Source organism: Doryrhamphus excisus, unplaced genomic scaffold (assembly GCF_030265055.1).
Source record: "Doryrhamphus excisus isolate RoL2022-K1 unplaced genomic scaffold, RoL_Dexc_1.0 HiC_scaffold_24, whole genome shotgun sequence".
Taxonomy (NCBI): Eukaryota; Metazoa; Chordata; class Actinopteri; order Syngnathiformes; family Syngnathidae; genus Doryrhamphus; species Doryrhamphus excisus.
The window spans coordinates 1,079,141-1,099,746 of NW_026652242.1; the positions used below are offsets into that span (position 1 = coordinate 1,079,141).

At 48.1% G+C, this 20,606-nt stretch overlaps 5 non-coding genes across 5 annotated transcripts; 2 read left to right on the plus strand and 3 right to left on the minus strand.

Annotated features, from left to right (window-relative positions):
- Nucleotides 1-2,314: 2,314 nt before the first annotated feature.
- Nucleotides 2,315-2,387, minus strand: trnav-aac (transfer RNA valine (anticodon AAC)). The gene has a single exon. It is a non-coding gene; the product is annotated as a tRNA-Val (tRNA).
- Nucleotides 2,388-5,139: 2,752 nt separating this feature from the next.
- On the minus strand, nt 5,140-5,212 carry trnaq-cug (transfer RNA glutamine (anticodon CUG)). Its single transcript has one exon. It is a non-coding gene; the product is annotated as a tRNA-Gln (tRNA).
- Nucleotides 5,213-8,051: 2,839 nt separating this feature from the next.
- Nucleotides 8,052-8,123, plus strand: trnac-gca (transfer RNA cysteine (anticodon GCA)). The gene has a single exon. It is a non-coding gene; the product is annotated as a tRNA-Cys (tRNA).
- A 2,255-nt stretch (nt 8,124-10,378) lies between these two features.
- On the minus strand, nt 10,379-10,450 carry trnaq-cug (transfer RNA glutamine (anticodon CUG)). Its single transcript has one exon. It is a non-coding gene; the product is annotated as a tRNA-Gln (tRNA).
- Nucleotides 10,451-15,118: 4,668 nt separating this feature from the next.
- trnam-cau (transfer RNA methionine (anticodon CAU)) lies at nt 15,119-15,190 on the plus strand. The gene has a single exon. It is a non-coding gene; the product is annotated as a tRNA-Met (tRNA).
- The last annotated feature ends 5,416 nt before the right edge of the window (nt 15,191-20,606 follow it).

Sequence of the window (20,606 nt, forward strand, 5' to 3'; positions counted from 1 at the left end):
TAAGCAAAGAATGTGAAGTATGTGAAAAGAAGGTAGAAACATTTATGCATGAGTTCATAGAATGTGAAGGGTTAATAACATATTTTGACAAAATGAGAAAGCTCATAACGAGTTGTTGGGGGGGGGGGGGGGGGTAGATTTGTAAGGGACATGGACTGGAAAGAACTGTGGTTATTTGGTGTAAATAAAAGGGTGGGAGAATGCAAATCTGTTAAAATATACATTGAGCCATGCAAGATATGCTGTTAAAGTACGAAGAAATATGATTCACTATGACAAGAGAAATGTGGATGTATGGCAAATTTTTAAAAGTATAATGAAAAAAGACATTTCTATTTTGTATTATTACTTGGAGGAGGGGGAATTCTATCATGCTTTTGTGAAAGGGAATACAATGGTGTATATAAATGAAGAAATGGGACTGAAATTCAGAATTGATGTGTAAAGTATGTTGAATGTATGAAAATAATAACAATAATTAAAAAAAAGCATTCAGTGCTCTCACCGCCGCAGCCCGGTTTCGATTCCCGGTCAGGGAATTGACATTTGGATAGGTTTTTACTGGACATAGGATTTGTCTTGGGCCTCGGTGGAATGGTTGGGGTCACCTTGAAGCGCTACTTGGGAACAATAAATCACGAACTGGGTTTCTTCACTATTACATGACAAGAGACTGGATTAGGTTTGGGGGATTTGTCTGACACTGATGGATAGATCCTGGACTCATTTCCGATACCACATCTCTTTTACAAAATACAAAGGATTCCTTGGAGAATGCGGGTATCGATTCGGTGAGAGCACCAAGTCTTAGCCACTAGACAACCAGGGACTGCATCATGGCTGCACTCTGAAAGGCAGAGACTGTGTCGCTTTGACGTACTCCAGCAAAGGAACCAAAATAGTTCTGAGACTGGACCTTCTCTGCCAACATTGCAGCAGCAGGGGAATTACCTCAGATAGTAGAGCGCTTGCTTAGCATGTGAGAGGTAGCAGGATCAATTCCCACATTCTCCAAGGAGTCCTTTGTAATTTGTAAAAGAGGTGTGGGATCGGAAATGAGTCCAAGATCTTTCCCTTCGGCATCAGACAAATACCCCAAACCTCTTCCTGGTTGCGTTCTCTAGACCAGTCTCTTGTCCTGTAGTGAAGAAAACCAGTCTGTGATTTATTGTTCCCAAGTATCTCTTCATGGTGACCTCAACCATTCCACCGAGGCCGAAGACAAATCCTATCTCCAGTCAAAACCTATCCAAATGTCCTGACCGGGAATGGAACCCAGGCCGCGGCGGTGAGAGCACCGAATCCACACCACCAGACCACCAGGCACTGCTTTAGGTCTGCACTCAGAAAGGCAGAGACTGTGTCGCTTCTCTTTGTGTTGAGGATGAGAGAGGAGGAATCTTCTGGCATTCTGGACTTGACCACAGTAGGAGGATAAAAGAGGTTGGTTTCCTCCTTGATAGATGAGGACAACTCAATGAAGACAAAATGAAAACAAAATCTTCTGGCCTACTGTACTTCTCCTTGCAGAGATGAAGAAGCCCCGGTCCCGAAATGTCCACCTCCAAGATGGACTGAGGTCTTAAACTACCCACATGGACAAGCCAAATATCTTCCGGAAAAAAAAGAGTTCATGGTCAGACAAGACAAAGGTTGAGCCGGTCACCCGAAATGGAAACTTTTGATCTGAGTGTCCACGATTCAAGTCCCTGTTCAGGTGACCAGGTCTGAGGTCCACTTGCAAACGCAAACTTTTTGCCCTCAAAATACAAGGGCAAAAGGACAAAAGGCCTTGGTACTTTATGGAAACTACATTTGGAGCCTGGCTTTTAAGTGGAACTGGAAAGACTTGTGGCCTTCGAACCCACGCCTCATTAGAGACTGCAACCTGAATGCAGCGCCTTCGACTGCTCGGCCATCCTGACCGTGCAGGTCTCGCTCCTTCTGTTCCCTTAGAAACGAGGTCAACTGTGGAATTAATCAAACATCAGGATGGCCACATCAATTAAAACAGAAAAAGGTCCGACTAGCTCAGTCGGTAGAGCATGAGACGCTTAAGCTCATATTGGGCGATTCAGCAGTTTTATTGATACATCTGAAAGATATCTTTCCTGTTGAAAATTGTTCAACATGCTGAAAACATTTCATTCCAAATACACAAAAACAAATCTTCTGACCAAAGGCCTGGGGGCTCACTTCGTAGGGCATCAGACTCTGAGTATCAAGAGTTCAAGTCCCTGCAGAGATCAAGCACATGTCCTTGTTCCTATTTGTCACCTTGACTTTTTTTGTAAAAGAAGGACTTGAAAGGCCATCTTTCCACCCAGTTTCGAACTGGGGACCATTTGCGTGTTAGGCAAATGTGATAACCATTACACTATGGAAACCTGAAGGAAGGGGCTTTTAAGGGGACTGGTGAAGTCACAAAGCAGTTGCCAACCAATGAAACACGACGATGTGTCCAAAGTGGGGGCAGATTGACAATTGTCCAAATGGACAAAGATGTCTCCTTTGTAAGGAAAATTGTTCCAGAAATAATGGGCTTTTCTTCAACAAAACAAGACATCACAATCGCGGCTTGAAAGAAACACCTTAGCCACCCTTGGGGTCACTTTGATATCTCAACTTGTGCCCTTGGAGTCAATGGTTTGTAAATAGGCTTGTAACCTCCTCTAACCTTGTCTGGATGGCTGGATGTCTGGCCTTTTGAAGAATGAAGTTAAGGTCCTTTCAGCCAGCCAATAAGCATTTTCAAACTATTTGCCAAGTCACAAAATAAATAGGGATTGTTCTGAAAACCGGGCTTGAACCAGGGACCTTTAGAACTTCAGTCTAACGTTCTCCTAAGTGAGTATTTCAGCTTCTGAGGTGGTGTTCTGCTTTTTCAGTCGTGGGTAAATGTGGGGGCAGGGTGAAGCTGTGTCTGTGCCACGTATGTTGCTGTGTACCTGGTCCAGTGTGTTCTCATCTTGAGTTGGAATGTCCCCATGCTGGTAACGAGTGGGGAATACAGTCCGTTGATGAGGATAAGAGCTACAGAAAATGGGAAGGATTTCACTGGTTGAAGTCTCCAGCTACCATAAAAACGGTCATGGGCCACAAGCCTGTTCTGAATCCCGCTTTGGCCAATCAACACTACATCGACTCAGCTGCATTCCTTGTTAGTATAGTGGCCAGTATCTCCGCCTGTCACATGGAAGAGTGCGTGGTTCGATTCCCAGAAGGGGAGTTCCTATTTTGTATGTCACGTTGAACCTTGAGCAGGGTTGCGGTTGCAACAACCAGTCCGGGAGAACAAGACCTCTATTCAACTTCTTCTACAAGTGCTCAGCTGTGTTGTACAATCTGACAGTCCTTTGCTACCAAATACTTTCCAGTCGTGGATAATGGACCTGACCAGGAAAATGACAGCTGTGGGATTTCAACCAGTGGCTCCTGAGCGAAAGGAGCCTTAATCTGGTGCTCTAGACCACTCATCCACACAACCCAAAACGGTGCCCTGATCAGGAAAAAACTGTGACCTTGTGAGGTTCGCTGACAACGGAGGACACTGAAATGGAGCCACACAAAGGAGGGTACCTGCACTGTTTATGTGTCCGTTGACCAGGTTGCAGATGGATTGCCTTTGTTCCTTTTGAAAATCCACATTTTAACACCCCATTTATGAAAGACGTAAAGACCATCAGGAGGTAGACTGGGATTCGATTGGCAGACTTGGAATTGTTTTTATGTGCAGTGACAGCAGTTCACAGATAGCGCTGAAAGATGACCCGAACCGTTCGACCGAGGACCAAGAAAAATCCTATCTCCACTCAAAACCTAACCAAATGTCAGTTCCCTGACCGGGAATCGAACAACGGCCGCGGTGGTGAGAGCACCAAGTCCCAGCCACTAGACAACCAGGGACTGCATCATGGCTGCACTCTGAAAGGTAGAGACTTTGTCGCTTTGACGTACTCCAGCAAAGGAACCAAAATAGTTCTGAGACTGGACCTTCTCTGCCAACGCTGCAACAGCAGGGGAATTAGCTCAAATGGTAGAGCGCTCGCTTAGCATGTGAGAGGTAGCGGGATCAATGCCTGCATTCTCCATAAACTCCTTTGTTTTTTGGATGAAATGTTCCCAAGTAGCGAATACTAATCCGGGCCCCAATCCCGATATCTAGGCCAAACACAGCCATAGGTATCACCCTAAACCCAGTCCTAACTGCATTCTCCCCTCTAGCACCTTGTCTTATCTTGTTGTGGGATCAATGCCCACAGTCTCCAAGGAGTTCTTTGCCCTCTGTAGAAGAGATGTTGGGATTGGATCTACCCCTTAGCATCCGACAAATACCCCAAACCAGGGGAATTACCTCAAATGGTAAAGTGCTTGCTGAGCATGCGAGAAGTAGCAGAGTCGATACCCGCATTCTCCAAGGACTCCTTTGTATTTTGTAAAAGAGATGTGGGATCGGAAATGAGTCCAGGATCTATCCCTCAGTGTCAGACAAATACCCCAAACCTAATCTTGGCCGCGTTCTCTAGATTGGTTTCTTATCATGGAATAGTGAAGAAACTCAGTACGTGATTTATTGTTCTCAAGTAGCGCATCAAGGTGACCCCAACCATTCCACCAAGGCCTTGCAGAGATGAAGAGGCCCCGGTCCCGAAATGTCCACCTCCAAGATGGACTGAGGTCTTAAACTACCCGCATGGACAATCCAAATATCTTCTGGACAAAAAGAGTTCATGGCCAGACACGACAAAGGTTGAGCCGGTCACCCGAACATGAAACTTTTGATCTGAGTGTCCGGGATTCAAGTCCCTGTTCAGGTGACCAGGTCTGAGGTCCACTTGCAAACGCCTCCTTTTTGCCCTCAATATACGAGGGCAACAGGACAATCCCTTGGTACTCTATGGAAACTATTTGAGGAGCCTGGCTTTTAACTGGAACTGGAAAGACTTGATGCCCCGCACACAAACCAAGTATCTTCTGATCAGCTGATCCTTGACATCAGCTGTCACAGACATTGGCGTCGTTTGGGGACCTCATCCTGATCCACGGTTACCACTGATTTGTAGAGTAAGTCAATAAGTCATCATACACTTACTGTTAAAGGAGGACACAGTCCAAACACTCGATTGCTGCAAGGCAAGGAGGTTCCACCAAGACTTGAACTTGGATCACTGGATTCAGAGTCCAGAGTGCTAACCATTGCACCATGGAAGCCTGTGACTGGCACCTTCTGGCGTAACAATGGAGGCTTTGCAAACCAGGACACCAACTTTCCTCTTTGATGAGCACAAAGTATTTTTGGGTACAATCCAGGGGTCTTGTGCTCTCACGGAAATGGCTGTCCTTTTCCAACAGGAGTTGAGATGAAATGTATTCAAATAGACAAACTGCATTGATCACTCTATCAGAATTTCTCAGTTTGCCAATTTCAGACTGCGTGACAAAGACTCAAGTCCAACTCCATCGACAGGGAAGCGGAGGTCCTTCAGACAAGACGGTATTGCCATTTTTTCCTGGCAGACATAACATGAGCAAAGGGATTGTCCTTCGAGCCGGACTTGAACCAGCTACATAAGGATGCCAGCTTGAACCACTTCAGTACGCCGCTCTTCCAACTGAGCTATCGAAGGTCTTGCGGTTCTGAGGCTAGTGAGTACGGCCGAGCGTTCTACGGCGTCTCATTGAGGTTGTGGCTGAGAATGCCACTATTGACAGAATTTGGATTAGATAATCAAGTCTTGTGGTGGAGAGTCTCACGTGGAGAGTCTCAGGTCGAGAGGTGTGACGTTTCTGATCGAATTCAGAGGTCATCAGTTGGTCCTGAAAATGGTCTTGGCACTTTTTTTCACGATGAAAGGTATGAAAACAGCCCTGTTGCATTGGCCGGGAATCGGACGCGGGTCTACCACGTGGATCGATCCTGGACTCATTTCCGATCGTAACATCGCTTTTACAAAAGGCAAAGAACTCCTAGAAGACTGCGGGCATTGATCCCACAGCAAGACAAGACAAGGTGATACCTATGGCTGTATTTGGCCTAGATATCGGGATTGGGGCCCGGATTAGTGTTTGGTACTTGGGAACATTTAATCACAAAAAACAAAAGAGATTTTGGAGAATGCGGGCATTGATCCCGCTCCCTCTCACATGCGAAGCGAGCGCTCTACCATTTGAGCTAATTCCCCTGCTGTTGCAGCATTGGCAGAGAAGGTCCAGTCTTATAACTATTTTGGTTCCTTTGCTGGACTACGTCAAAGCGACACAGACTCTGCCTTTCTGAGTGCAAGCCTAATGCAGTCCCTGGTGGTCTAGTGGCTAGGATTCAGCGCTTTCACCGCTTTTCGATTCCCGGTCAGGGAATTGACATTTGGCTAGGTTTTGACTGGAGATAGAGTCGCCAGATCGTCAACCTCCCACCTGGAGGCGAACTCATCGCCCACAGTACCGAGGCCATGTCGGCGAAGACGGCAGTACATGGCACAGACACAGCTTCACTCTTCCCCCACTTTAGGCCCCGACTGAAAAAGCAGAACCCCCCCCCCATCGCAGCTAAAATAGCCCACTTGGGAGAGCGTTGGACTGGAGTTCTAAAGGTCCTCACAATAAACCTCACTCCTCCTGATGGTCGTTACGTCTTTCAATAATGGGGTGTTAAAATGTGGATTGTCAAAAGGAACAAAGACAATCCATCTGCAACCTGGTCAACGGACACGTAAACAGTGCAGGTACCCTGCTTTGTGCGGCTCCTTTTCAGTGTCCTCCATTGTCAGCGAACCTCACAAGGTCACAGTTTTTTCCTGATCAGGGCACCGTTTTAGGTTGTGTGGATGAGTGGTCTAAAGCACCAGATGAAGGCTCCTTTTGCTCAGCGGGCACTGGTTGAAATCCCACAGCTGGCATTTTCCTGGTCAGGTCCATTATCCACGACTGGAATGATTTGGCAGCAAAGGACTGTCAGATTGTACAACACACCCGAGCACCTCATGAGCAGAGTTATCCTTTTCCGGGAAAGAACCAAAAACTCTGACTCGAAGGTGCTGATTGCTGCTCCCAGTTGCTTCTAATTCGTCTGCGAGCAAAAATTGAATTTTAGAGTCTGGTTAATTGAAAAGATTTGCTAGCTAGCCAGGAGTTGAAACTTGAATCTTCTGAGATGAGTTATCCTTTGCCCCACTATTCGTACAACAAAAGGACCTGTCATTTAAGGTTAGCTTCTGGATTGTCACTGTTTCGCCAAGACTACAATTGGGTTGAGAGAAAAGTACTTTTTAGACAAGACAATAACAAAAGCAACACACACCTGCCATGACCCAGGGTTGGTGCGGACACAACAATGAGTACGAACCACGATATGATTACAGCTGTCTAACCCGTAGACAACACGTCATCCACTGCGCCACTAGCCATTCAACAAAATAACCTGGAGTTTAAGGTTGGGTTCTAACTAGGCTACCACAGTTTCTGCATTACCAAACACTAATTCAGATGTTGGGACTCATTTTCAGTCAACAAGACCATGTCAACAAAGGTCCTGCAGGAGATGAGGTGACCGAGAGGTTAAGGTGCTGGACTGCTAATCCATTGTGTTCTGCGTGCATGGGTTTGAATCCCATCCTCATGGGACTATACCAATGCAGTAGTTTTGACACCACCTGTGTTTTTCGGAAACATCATTAGAATGCAATTAATCAAAGTATCAGGTACGATGTTGGAGATGGAGAATGCTTTTTTAGCAGGAAAAAGACACAATATACCATTTGGAGAATGCAGGCATCGATTCCACTTCATCAATGAAATGTTTTCCGCATGTTGCACAATTTTCCACAGGAAAGAAATCTTGACGATGTATCACCAAAAGTGCTGAACCGCCCAATGTGTGGCTGAAACTAGTGCACAAGGAATAACTTGTTTAAGTAAACCTTTTAAACCTCGATGACCCATCAAGAAGTCAACCTTTGTTGGTTCAATTCTCCCAGTCACGATGAGGATGTGTGCTGGTTTAGTGCATATGCAGAACTTAGTTCCCATCGTGTAACCATGTTTGGTGTGTTTGAGGGGGTATAGCTCAGTGGTAGAGCATTTGACTGCAGATCAAGAGGTCTCCGGTTCAAATCCGGATGCCCCCTGATGCACTTCTTCGGTTTAAGAATAGTCTAAGAGTACATGAATGCATGGCTCATAATAGCAACAACTTCGGTGTAATATAACTCGCGATTGTTTCCCTTTTTGCATGGCTCCTTTCTACATTCTTCACACTGACATGAAATTTCTGCAGTGGCTTTTGTCCAATTTCCTCGCGGATGACACAGCCCCCCCCCCCCCCCACCCCCCACGTCTAAGAGAAAGTCCAGCCGCACCACAAAACAAAGTCATTTCAGCTGCTTTTACCCACGATCTTATCTTTTCCGTGCTGACTCAAAGCTCAGGACCATCGGACCAGAGCTCTGCCTTTGGGTTCAGCTCCCACATCACTGTGGCGGACCAGTGGAGCATCCAACGTAGATCAACTGGTAAACTGTCATGTTAGATGCCAAGAACAAGATGCCAAGGTACCTTGAACTCCTCCAGTGGGGGTCAGATCTCTTCCCCAACACATAGACGATTTCATTGAAATGTCAAGACAACCTCTTTTGTCCTGCTAATGTGGTCTGTTTTGTTAGCCCAAATTTCCAAAATCACAAGGGTTTTGCCTTTGTAGGGCGCATTGTAGTACATGTCACATGTGTACTACACATGCCATTAGAAAGGATGGGAATTTCTTCAACACAACAAGATTTCTGATTCAAAAACATTTTGTTGAAGAAAAGCCCATTATTTCTGGAACATCTTATGTGAACTACAATTCTCCCTACAAAGGAGAGATCTTGGTCCATTTGGACAATTGTCAATCTGCCCCCACTTTGGACACATCATCATGTTTCATTGTTTGGCCACTGCTTTCTGAGTTTCGCCAGTACTCTTAACCCCCCCCCCCCTCCTCCACTCCGGGTTTCCATAAATTAGTGGTTATCCCGTTTGCCTCACACGCATAAGGCCCCCTGTTTAAAACTGGGTGGAAACATGGGCTTTCTATTCCCTGTTTTACAAAATAACTGGTGGTCTAGTGGCTAGGGTTCGGTGCTCTCACCGCCACTGCCCGGTTTTCGATTCCCGGTCAGGGAATTGACATTTGGATAGGTTTTTACTGGAGAGAGGATTTGTCTTCGGCCTCGGTGGAATGGTTGGGGTCATCTTGAAGCGCTATTTGGGAACAATAACTCACTGACTCGGTTTCTTCACCTCGGTTTCTTCAAGAGACTGGTCTAGAGAACGCGGCCAGGATGACGTTTGGGGTATTTGTCTGACGCTGATGGATAGATCCTGGACTCATTTCCGATGCCACATCTCTTTTACAAAATACAAAGGATTCCTTGGAGAATGCGGGTATCGATTCTGCTGCATCTCGCATGCTAAGCAAGCACTTTACCATTTGAGGTAATTCCCCTGGTTTGGGGTATTTGTCGGATGCTAAGGGGTAGATCCAATCCCAACATCTCTTCTAAAAAAGGTGAAGAACACCTTGGAGACTGTGGGCATTGATCCCAAACAAGACAAGACAAGGTGCTAGACAGGAGAATGCAGTTAGGACTGGGTTTAGGGTGATACCTATGGCTGTACTTGGCCTAGATATTGGGATTGGGGCCCGGATTAGTGTTTGGTACTTGGGAACATTTAATCACAAAAAAACAAAAGAGGTTTTGGAGAATGCGGGCATTGATCCCACTACCTCTCACATGCAAAGCGAGCGCTCTACCATTTGAGCTAATTCCCCTGCTGTTGCAGCATTGGCAGAGAAATCTTCTGGCATACTATACTTGTCCTTGCAGAGATGAAGTGGCCCTGGTCCCGAAATGTCCACCTCCAAGATGGACAGAGGTCTTAAACTACCCACATGGACAAGCCAAATATCTTCTGGACAAAAAGAGTTCATGGCCAGACACGAAAAAAGGTTGAGCCGGTCACCCGAACATGAAACTTTTGATCTGAGTGTCCGGGATTCAAGTCCCTGTTCAGGTGACCAGGTCTGAGGTCCACTTGCAAACGCCTCCTTTTTGCCCTCAATATACGAGGGCAACAGGACAATCCCTTGGTACTCTATGGAAACTACGATATGAGGAGCCTGGCTTTTAACTGGAACTGGAAAGACTTGTGGCCCCGCACACAAACCAAGTATCTTCTGATCAGCTGATCCTTGACATCAGCTGTCACAGACATTGGCGTCGTTTGGGGACCTCATCCTGATCCACAGTTACCACTGATTTGTAGAGTAAGTCAATAAGTCATCATACTCTTACTGTTAAAGGAAGACACAGTCCAAACACTCCATTGCTGCAAGGCAAGGAGGTTCCACCAAGACTTGAACTTGGATCACAGGATTCAGAGTCCAGAGTGCTAACCATTACACCATGGAACCCTTTGTTTTGGATGTGACTGGCACCTTCTGGCGTAACAATGGAGGCTTTGCAAACCAGGACACCAACTTTCCTCTTTGATGAGCACAAAGTATTTTTGGGTACAATCCAGGGGTCTTGTGCTCTCACGGAAATGGCTGTCCTTTTCCAACAGGAGTTGAGATGAAATGTATTCAAATAGACAAACTGCATTGATCACTCTATCAGAATTTCTCAGTTTGCCAATTTCAGACTGCGTGACAAAGACTCAAGTCCAACTCCATCGACAGGGAAGCGGAGGTCCTTCAGACAAGACGGTATTGCCATTTTTTCCTGGCAGACATAACATGAGCAAAGGGATTGTCCTTCGAGCCAGACTTGAACCAGCTACATAAGGATGCCAGCTTGAACCACTTCAGTACGCCGCTCTTCCAACTGAGCTATCGAAGGTCTTGCTGTTCTGAGGCTAGTGAGTACGGCCGAGCGTTCTACGGCGTCTCATTGAGGTTGTGGCTGAGAATGCCACTATTGACAGAATTTGGATTAAGTGTAACCTCCTCTAACCTTGTCTGGATGGCTGGATGTCTGGCCTTTTGAAGAATGAAGTTAAGGTCCTTTCAGCCAGCCAATAAGCATTTTCAAACTATTTGCCAAGTCACAAAATAAATAGGGATTGTTCTGAAAACCGGGCTTGAACCAGGGACCTTTAGAACTTCAGTCTAACGTTCTCCAAAGTGAGTATTTCAGCTTCTTAGGTGGTGTTCTGCTTTTTCAGTCGGGGGTAAAAGCGGGGGCAGGGTGAAGCTGTGTCTGTGCCACGTATGTTGCTGTGTACCTGGTCCAGTGTGTTCTCATCTTGGGTTGGAATGTCCCCATGCTGGTAACGGGTGGGGAATACAGTCCGTTGATGAGGATAAGAGCTACAGAAAATGGGAAGGATTTCACTGGTTGAAGTCTCCAGCTACCATAAAAACGGTCATGGGCCACAAGCCTGTTCTGAATCCCGCTTTGGCCAATCGACACGACATCAGCAGTCCTTGTTAGTATAGTGGCCAGTATCTCCGCCTGTCACATGGAAGATTGCGCGGTTTGATTCCCAGACGGGGAGTTCCTTTTTTGTATGTCACGTTGAACCTTGAGCAGGGTTGCGGTTGCAACAACCAGTCCGGGAGAACAAGACCTCTATCCATCTTCTTCTCCAAGTGCTCAGCTGTGTTGTACAATCTGACAGTCCTTTGCTACCAAATCATTCCAGTCGTGGATAATGGACCTGACCAGGAAAATGACAGCTGTGGGATTTCAACCAGTGGCTCCTGAGCGAAAGGAGCCTTAATCTGGTTCTTTAGACCACTCATCCACACAACCCAAAACGGTGCCCTGATCAGGAAAAAACCGAGGACTAAGACAAATCCTATCTCCACTCAAAACCTAACCAAATGTCAGTTCCCTGACCGGGAATAAAACAACGGCCGCGGCGGTGAGAGCACCAAGTCCCAGCCACTAGACCACCAGGGACTGCATCATGGCTGCACTCTGATAGGTAGAGACTGTGTCGCTTTGACGTACTCCAGCAAAGGAACCAAAATAGTTCTGAGACTGGACCGTCTCTGCCAACGCTGCATCCGCAGGGGAATTAGCTCAAATGGTAGAGCGCTCGCTTAGCATGTGAGAGGTAGCGGGATCAATGCCCGCATTCTCCATAAACTCTTTTGTTTTTTTGATGAAATGTTCCCAAGTAGCGAATACTAATCCGGGCCCCAATCCTGATATCTAGGCCAAACACAGCCATCGGTATCACCCTAAACCCAGTCCTAACCTAAACCCAGTCCTAACTGCATTCTCCCCTCTAGCACCTTGTCTTGTCTTGTTGTGGGATCAATGCCCGCAGTCTCCAAGGAGCTCTTTGCCTTTTGTAGAAGAGATGTCGGGATTGGATGTACCCCTTAGCATCCCACAAATACCCCAAACCAGGGGAATTACCTCAAATGGTAAAGTGCTTGCTTAGCATGCGAGAAGTAGCAGAGTCGATACCTGCATTCTCCAAGGAATACTTTGTATTTTGTAAAAGAGATGTGGGATCGGAAATGAGTCCAGGATCTATCCCCCAGCGTCAGACAAATACACCAAACCTAATCCTGGCCGCGTTCTCTAGATTGGTCTCTTATCATGGAATAGTGAAGAAACCCAGTACGTGATTTATTGTTCTCAAGTAGCGCATCAAGGTGACCCCGACAATTCCACCGAGGGCTTGCAGAGATGAAGAGGCCCCAGTCCCGAAATGTCCACCCCCAAGATGGACTGAGGTCTTAAACTACCCGCATGGACAATCCAAATATCTTCTGGACAAAAAGAGTTCATGGTCAGACACGACAAAGGTTGAGCCGGTCACCTGAACATGAAACGTTTGATCTGAGTGTCCGGGATTCAAGTCCCTGTTCAGGTGACCAGGTCTGAGGTCCACTTGCAAACGCCTCCTTTTTGCCCTCAAAATACGAGGGCAACAGGACAATCCCTTGGTACTTTGTGGAAACTACATGAGGAGCCTGGCTTTTAACTGGAACTGGAAAGACTTGTGGCCCCGCACACAAACCAAGTATCTTCTGATCAGCTGATCCTTAACATCAGCTGTCACAGACATTGGCGTCGTTTGGGGACCTCATCCTGATCCACGGTTACCACTGATTTGTAGAGTAAGTGTCAGGTTCAAACTCCTGTGACACTTGTAAAAACACTTAAATACAGAAATACAGAAGAGACAGGAGAGGAGAGTGAAACCACATACCCAGTGACATGCCGCTCCACTCTGAATATGCAGTTCACACTCCTCTTCTTTTATTCTCTTTCGGGGGTCCCTACTACACGGTCGTGAAACTCTAAGGGGGGGGGGAGAAGGCAGTTGCACGAGCTGTATTTGTTTGTCTATGTGTGTGTGTAGGTGAGAGCAATTACTTTTAATGTTTTATGAGTTCTTATCTTAACACATTCTTGCAGGATTAACATGAGCATCTGCAGAGTCGCTGTTGGTGCATCCAAGCACCTCCAGGACCTGGGGGTCGCTGAGGGTCTCTGATTAGGGTCACGGGAACATTCCTTCTTCAGCACATTCAAACACTTTCTATTGTCTAAGCAAATGGATATAAGGGTGATAACTAACAAAATAATACCTCTATCTACATTTTATTCTAACACTCGCCCAATATGCGCTCCGCAGCGCCTTGTCATTCCAGCCGCTCTCTGTCGCTATCCAATCGACTCGACAACCGGCTGCGGGAGCGCAGCACACAGCAGAGGGCGGAGCCTCTCCGACCCACACGTCGGCTCCAAATCCCTCCTCCTGGGGCTCTTCCGGCACCACTCCTCCCTCCCTGCTCCAGCAGTGGAGCGCCGTCTGATGACGTCGGGAGTGTTGTCCCCATGCAACTGGGAGCCAGTCGCCTTTCGTCAGCGGAGAGGAGTCACCGTCCACGCCTGTGGCTGTGCCTGTACTGTGGGAGTCCTACACACAATTTCCCGCTGTCCAGTTCGCCCAGCACGCCAACGCTCTTCCTCCACCAGGGATATTCCCCAGCTGCTGGCACTGCCCGCTCCAACCACACCGGCTGCGTCATCCGCTTTGGTGGGCCGACTTCAGGTGGAAGCTACGATATCCTGGGCGGGGCAAGCTTCTCCTACCACAGCATTAATTGACTCTGGGGCGGACGAGAACTTCATTGATAGCGGACTCGTCAGTTCTCTCAACATTCCTACTGTTGAGCTTGTCCCCCACAAGAATGTCCGCTCGCTAGATGAACATCACCTGGCATGCATTACGCATCAGACGCGCACCATATCCTTGGTGCTGTCGGGTAACCACCACAAGGTCACAAATTTTTTTCTTATGCCCTCTCGCTCAGCTCTGTTAGTACTCGGCCTCCCCTGGCATCCCGTGTGTGTGTTGTGATTGTGATGTTTTGTCATTCAGCGCCACTTTGCAGTTTGTTGACATTTGCTGCCAGCCAATCAGGATGCGACACTGACGTCAGACAAGTAAAGAGACTCGCCTGCCACGCGGGCATGATTACCATTACCATTACCATCGATCAGGGATGGCAACTGAATTAAGAATCAATGCCAGAAACCTGATAATGTTTTGATGCAGACTGGTCATGATGCCTCTGAAGTTCACCAAAGCAGACCTTACTTAAGGTGACTACACTTTCAAAGTTCCCAGTGATGACTGAACCTCTCGCTTCTTGTGTTCCCCGAGAAACTCGGTCAGCTGTGGATTTGATCAAAAAGGCCAGGTTAAGCAGAAAAAGGCCTGCTCGCGGGAGACTGGGGTTTGATTCCCCGACGGGGAGTACCTCTTTTGTATGTCACAATGTCAACAAACAAACCCTTCTCATTAGAACAAAACCTCTCTTAATCTTCTTCTCAAGGTGTTCAGGTGTCTTGTACAATCTGACAGTCTTTTGCTGCCAAATCATTCCAGTCGTGGATAATGGAGCTGACCAGGAAAATGCCAGCCGTGGGATTTCAACCAGTGCCTCCTGAGCGTAAGGAACCTTAATCTGGCGCTTTCGATCACTCATCCACCCAACCTAAAACGGTGCCCTGATCAGGAAAAAAAACTGTGACCTTGTGAGGTTCACTGACAACAGAGGACACTCAAAAGGAGCCGCACAAAGCTGGGTACTTGTACAGATGTCAGCAGCAGAGTGGCGCAGCGGTAGCGTGCTGGGCCCATAACCCAGAGGTCGATGGATCGAAACCATCCTCTGCTATGGCTGTACTCTTTACGTGTCCTTTGAAGAGCTTGCAGATGTATGGTCTTTGTTACTTAGCTGACCTGGTCCAGTAAAGAGTTCACGCTTCCTTTACTGCTGTTCTCGATGCATTTATTGCTCTTGAGTGCATTCACACGCCATTGCGGGACATTGAAGCATCGTGAAACACCGTAACTGTCCTCACTAGTCCATTGTCACTCTTATGGACTTGAAAAATCCCAGCCAGTTTCCATTCGTTTCGGGGAATCTCCTCCTCTTTGACGATCACCACATCTCCAACTTGCATGTTTCTTCTTGGCGTATGCCATCTTTGTCTCAGAGCAGTGTTGGTCAGATACTCCTTCCACCATTTGTTCCAGAACTATTCCGACAAATATTGCAATTATCTCCATCTCATTTTAGTATACAAGTCCATCCATCCATCCATCCATTTTCCTCCGCTTATCCAGGTCCAGGTCGCGGGGGGCAGCAGTCTTAGTAGGGAAGCCCAGATTTCCCGGTCCCCGGCAACCTCCTCCATCTCCACCGGGAGGACACCAAGGTGTTCCCAGGCCAGCTGTGAGACATAATCCCTCCAGCGTGTCCTAGGTCTGCCCCGGGGCCTTTTCCCGGCTGGGTATGCCCGGAACACCTCACCAGGGAGGCGTCCGGGAGGCATCCGGCCTAGATGCCCGAGCAACCTCAACTGACTCCTCTCGATGTGAAGGAGAAGCGGCTCTACTCTGAGCCCTCCCGGATGACTGAGCTCCTCACCCTATGTCTTAGGGTGAGTCCAGCTACCCTACGGAGGAAACTCATTTCAGCCGCCTGTATCCGAGATGTCATTCTTTCGGTCATGACCCAAAGCTCATGACCATAGGTGAGGGTGGGAACATACGTAGATCGACCGGTAAATTGAAAGCTTTTTTAACCACGACGGTCCGTTACAGCGACCGCATTACTGCCGAGGCTGCGCCGATCCGTCTGTCGACCTCACGCTCCCACTGTCCCTCACTCGTGACCATACCTAAGATACCTAAACTCCTCCACCTGGGGTAGGACCTCATTCCCAACCCGGAGGGAGCACTCCACCCTTTTACGACTGAGAACCACGGCCTCTGATTTGGAGGTACTGAGTCTCATCCCAGACGCTTCGCACTCAGATGCAAACCGTCCCAGTAAGCGCTGAAGGTCACAGCCCGTAGAGGCCATAAGAACCACGTCATCTGCAAATAGCAGCGATGAGATTCTAAGGCCCCTGAAACAGATTCCCTCAACACCTTGGCTGCGCCTAGAAATTCTGGGATGTCCATAAGTGCACTTGGCACCAGGACACCCTTGGCTGCAGGTCTATGATCGACTTTGCAGTCTTGTCATCAGACCTGCGTCCGCATGTTCTGGACAGGCGGGTGAAGAGAGGGGCTGAGCTGTCAACTGATCACCACCTGGTGATGAGTTGGATTAGATGGCGGGGGAGGATGCTGGACAGACCTGGTAGACCCAAACGAGTAGTGAGGGTGTGCTGGGAACGTCTGGCAGAGTCTCCCGTTCGTCGAGTCTTCAACTCTCACCTCTGGCAGAGCTTCGCCTGCATCCCGGGGGAGGACCGGGATATTGAGTCCGAATGGGCCATATTCCGTGCCTCCATTGCTGAGTTGGCTGAGCGGAGCTGCGGCCGCAAGGCGGTCGATGCCAGTCGTGGCGGCAGGCCCCGAACCCGATGGTGGACACCAGAGGTCAGGGCCGCCATCAAGCTGAAGAAGGAGTCCTATCGAGCATTGATGGCTTGTGGGACTCCGGAAGCAGCTGACAGGTACTGTCAGGCCAAACGGTTCACGGCTTTGGCGGTTGTCGAGGCAAAAACTCGGATGTGGGAGGAATTCGGTGAGGCCATGGAGCACGACTTTTGGTCGGCCTCGAAGGGGTTCTGGCAAACCGTCCGGACCCTCCGAAAAGGGAAGCATTGCCCAGTCCACACTGTTTACAGTGGAGACGGGGCCTGCTGACCTCGACTGGGGATTTGTTTTGGTGAAGTAGGTGCAGACACATCTATTAAAAAATGAAAATACAAAATATACAGTATAAATATATGTACACGGTCTGTTTTTTGTTTGTTGTTCCGGAACTGCAGTCTGATTGTTTTTCCTAAGAGTCCAAACTGAGCGTTAATTTAACGCATATAGAGTGTCAAAGTGGCAGGATGAGGCAGAGGTGGGGTGTGAACAGTGTCGGGGGGGGGGGGGGGGGGGGGGGGGGGGTTCCGGGACTTGTTGATGAGGCTGACAGCAGACGGGAAGAAACTGTTCTTGTGGCGTGAGGTTTTGGTCCTGATGGGCCGCAGCCTCCTCTCAAAGAGACTGTGTCCGGGTTGAGAAGGATTGGCCACAATCCTTTTCTGCACGCCTTAGGGTCCTGGAGGCGTACAGATCCTGGAGGGACGGGAGATTGCAGGAGGTGAGGATGGACTCAATGATGGAGCTGTAGAAGTGCACCAACATTGTCTTTGGCAGGATGAATTTCTTCAGCTGCCATAGGAACGTAGGAAGTACATCCTCTGCTGTGCCTTCTTGATGAGGGAGCTGATGTTCGGCTCCCACTGGAGGTCCTGGGAGATGATGGTACCCAGGATGCAGAAGGACTCCACAATGTCAATCGTAGACTCACAGAGGGTGATGGGGACAGGAGAGGCTGAGTTCTTCCTGTTGTCCACAACCATCACCACTGTTTTTAGGGCGTTGAGCTCCAGGTTGTTCAGGTTGCACCAAGTCACCAGATGGTCAACCTCTCACCTGTAGGCAAACTTGTCGCCGTCAGAGATGAGTCCGATGAGGGTGGTGTCGTCCGCAGACTTCGGGAGCTTGACAGACTGGTGACTGGAGGTGCAACTGTTTGTGTACAGGGAGAAGAGCAAAGGAGAAAGAACGCAGCCCTGGGGGGATCAGGTGCTGACGGTTTTTGTATCTGAGATGTGTTTCCCCAGCTTCACGCACTGTTTCCTGTCAGACAGGAAGTCTGTAATCCACCTGCAGGTGGAGTCAGGCACGCACAGCTGGGAGAACTTCTCCTGGAGCAGAGTTGGGAGGATGGTGTTGAAGGCGGAGCTGAAGTCCACAAACAGGATCCTAGCATAGGTTCCTGCGGAGTCCAGGTGCTGGAGGACCAACACACCAAGGCAGCCGTCCGCAGTGCCATTTTGGAAACACGTGGTGGCATGGGAATAAATGACTACATGGTAATCAGGTGGTTAGGTGTCAGCGGTTCCAGACACATGGGCTGTTTACATTGTCCACAGTAAGAGGGTGATTATTCACAACAGACATGGCTTCCTAAAGAAAGGTTCTCAAGGAACTGTCACTCAACCTGCCAGCACTGTTTGCTAGGACTGAAATGAGCACGCTTTTGATGGTTCTGATCTGGCGCTCCCAAACACCTCCCATATGGCTTGCATTTATAACAAAGTTGCATTGCTTGTCTGCCAGGTATTCTGTTACTCTTTCTGTGTTTATTTCCTTTAGAGACTTTTCCATTTCATTTTTAGTTCAAACTAAGTATGTTCCCTGATCTGATCGGATGTGCCAAACAGCACCTCTGATGGCAATGAAGCATCTTGGGGCATTTATGAATGAGTCAGTGGTCAAGTCCTCCAGCATCTCTATGTGAACACCTCCAGAACATAGACAAGTGAATAGTAGACTGTACTGTTTTTGTTCTTCACGCCCTTGTTTTGTGTGAAAGGGGCCAAAACAATCCATGCCACCATAGGTAATTGGTGGAGAAGGCTCAATGTGGTCTTGAGGTAAGTCAGCCATCTTTTGTTCCTCTGTGGCTCCTCGAGCTTTCTGGCATGGGATGCACTGTCAAATATGTTGAGCCACTGCTTTGCTCCCTCCCACGATCCAGTAGTCATTTGCTCTGAGTTAATTCAAGAACCAATATAGTTCTGAGACTGGACCTTCTCTGCCAATTCAGGAAAAGCAGGGGAATTAGCTCAAATGGTATAGCGCTTGCTTTGCATGTGAGAGGTAGCGGGATCGATTGCCTAAATTCTACAAGGAATCCTTTGTTTTATTGGCTAATTGTAGGCCATTCGCGCACCCCGAGGTTACAGATGTCAAAGGTAAGCTTATATTCAGCAGCACAGTGGCGAACGGTAAATTTATGTCCACAGGTTCCCGATTTGTACAACCCGGCATTAATACCTCTTAGTGTAATTCTACCTTACTGGTGGATGCCTTCTTCTGGTCGCTCCTCAGGGCTGACCTCTGGTAGTGGTGCGGTGGACCCGACGTGAGTGATAGGTTACCGACCGAGAACATGACTGGTGTTTGTGCCCCGATTTCTTTCCTTCCTCCAATGAACCCATGACTGTGGCTTTATTAGCACCACGCTCTGACCAACTGAGCTAATCGACCACAGGACACCATTGCATCAAATGTTTTCAGCTAAAATCGACTAACTCATCCTTAACAGACCGCATTCTCTGTGCCATGCTGTTTTCTTTACCTTTACCTGGTCGGTTGGTTGCCTTGATGGGGGTGTTTCGCAGTTCACTGGGTTCTGCGCTGTTAGTTATGGGGCCGGGGGGTTATGAGGGGCAGGGTGTTGTCGACGGGGGCTTTTGTTGTTCCTTCACGGTCCGCATTCTCTGCACTCGTGGTCTAAATTTTGGGTAGAGGATAATGGGGTCCACTGCCCCCATTGATCTGCTCCTTGCAGTCTTGGTGACTGAGAGGATTGTTGACGCTCTGCTTTGACATGCTGTTTTGTTTACCTCTCGAGGGTGTTTCGCTGGTGACAATTGACACTTTGGTCTCCCTCCCTTGTATGAACATGTTTCCCCATTGGTGAACTGTTTTTGTGTCCATGCCAGATGCACAGGATTTCCTTTTCTACTAAAGGCACCATTCAAGTCAAGTTTGCATGCTTCACAGGCACGATGCTTTAGTTGGTCAAATTACATGCCTAGCAAAGAGGGGCTCATTGGTTCCAATTCCAGCAGTCCTCTACTGGTATTTCCATACTTTTTTTATCAGAGGTCATGTTGAGATACAAAGCCTGTTTTCAGGAGAAATGGAGAAAGGAGAAAGGTCTTCTTTGTACACTTTTCAGCAGCAGACATTTTGAAAAGCACCCCTGGTTTACTGCCCAGGAGTAACAGCCTCGGCCACTCTAGAATGAAGGGTGAAGCCACTTCAAGATGCAAGAAGCTGTCACTAGTGGGATTCGAACCCACGCCTCATTCGAGACTGCAATCTGAAGGCAGTGCCTTCGACCACTCGGCCACCCTGACCCTCCAGAGGCCACTTTTTAAAAGGCATTCACACACTCTGCGTTTTGTTTCCCATGTGGGTATTATGTTATGTTAGTCCAGATTAACAACCTAGTTATTTGTGTCAGTCCCAGGGACCATTTCCAGACCCTCGTGTGACACTTA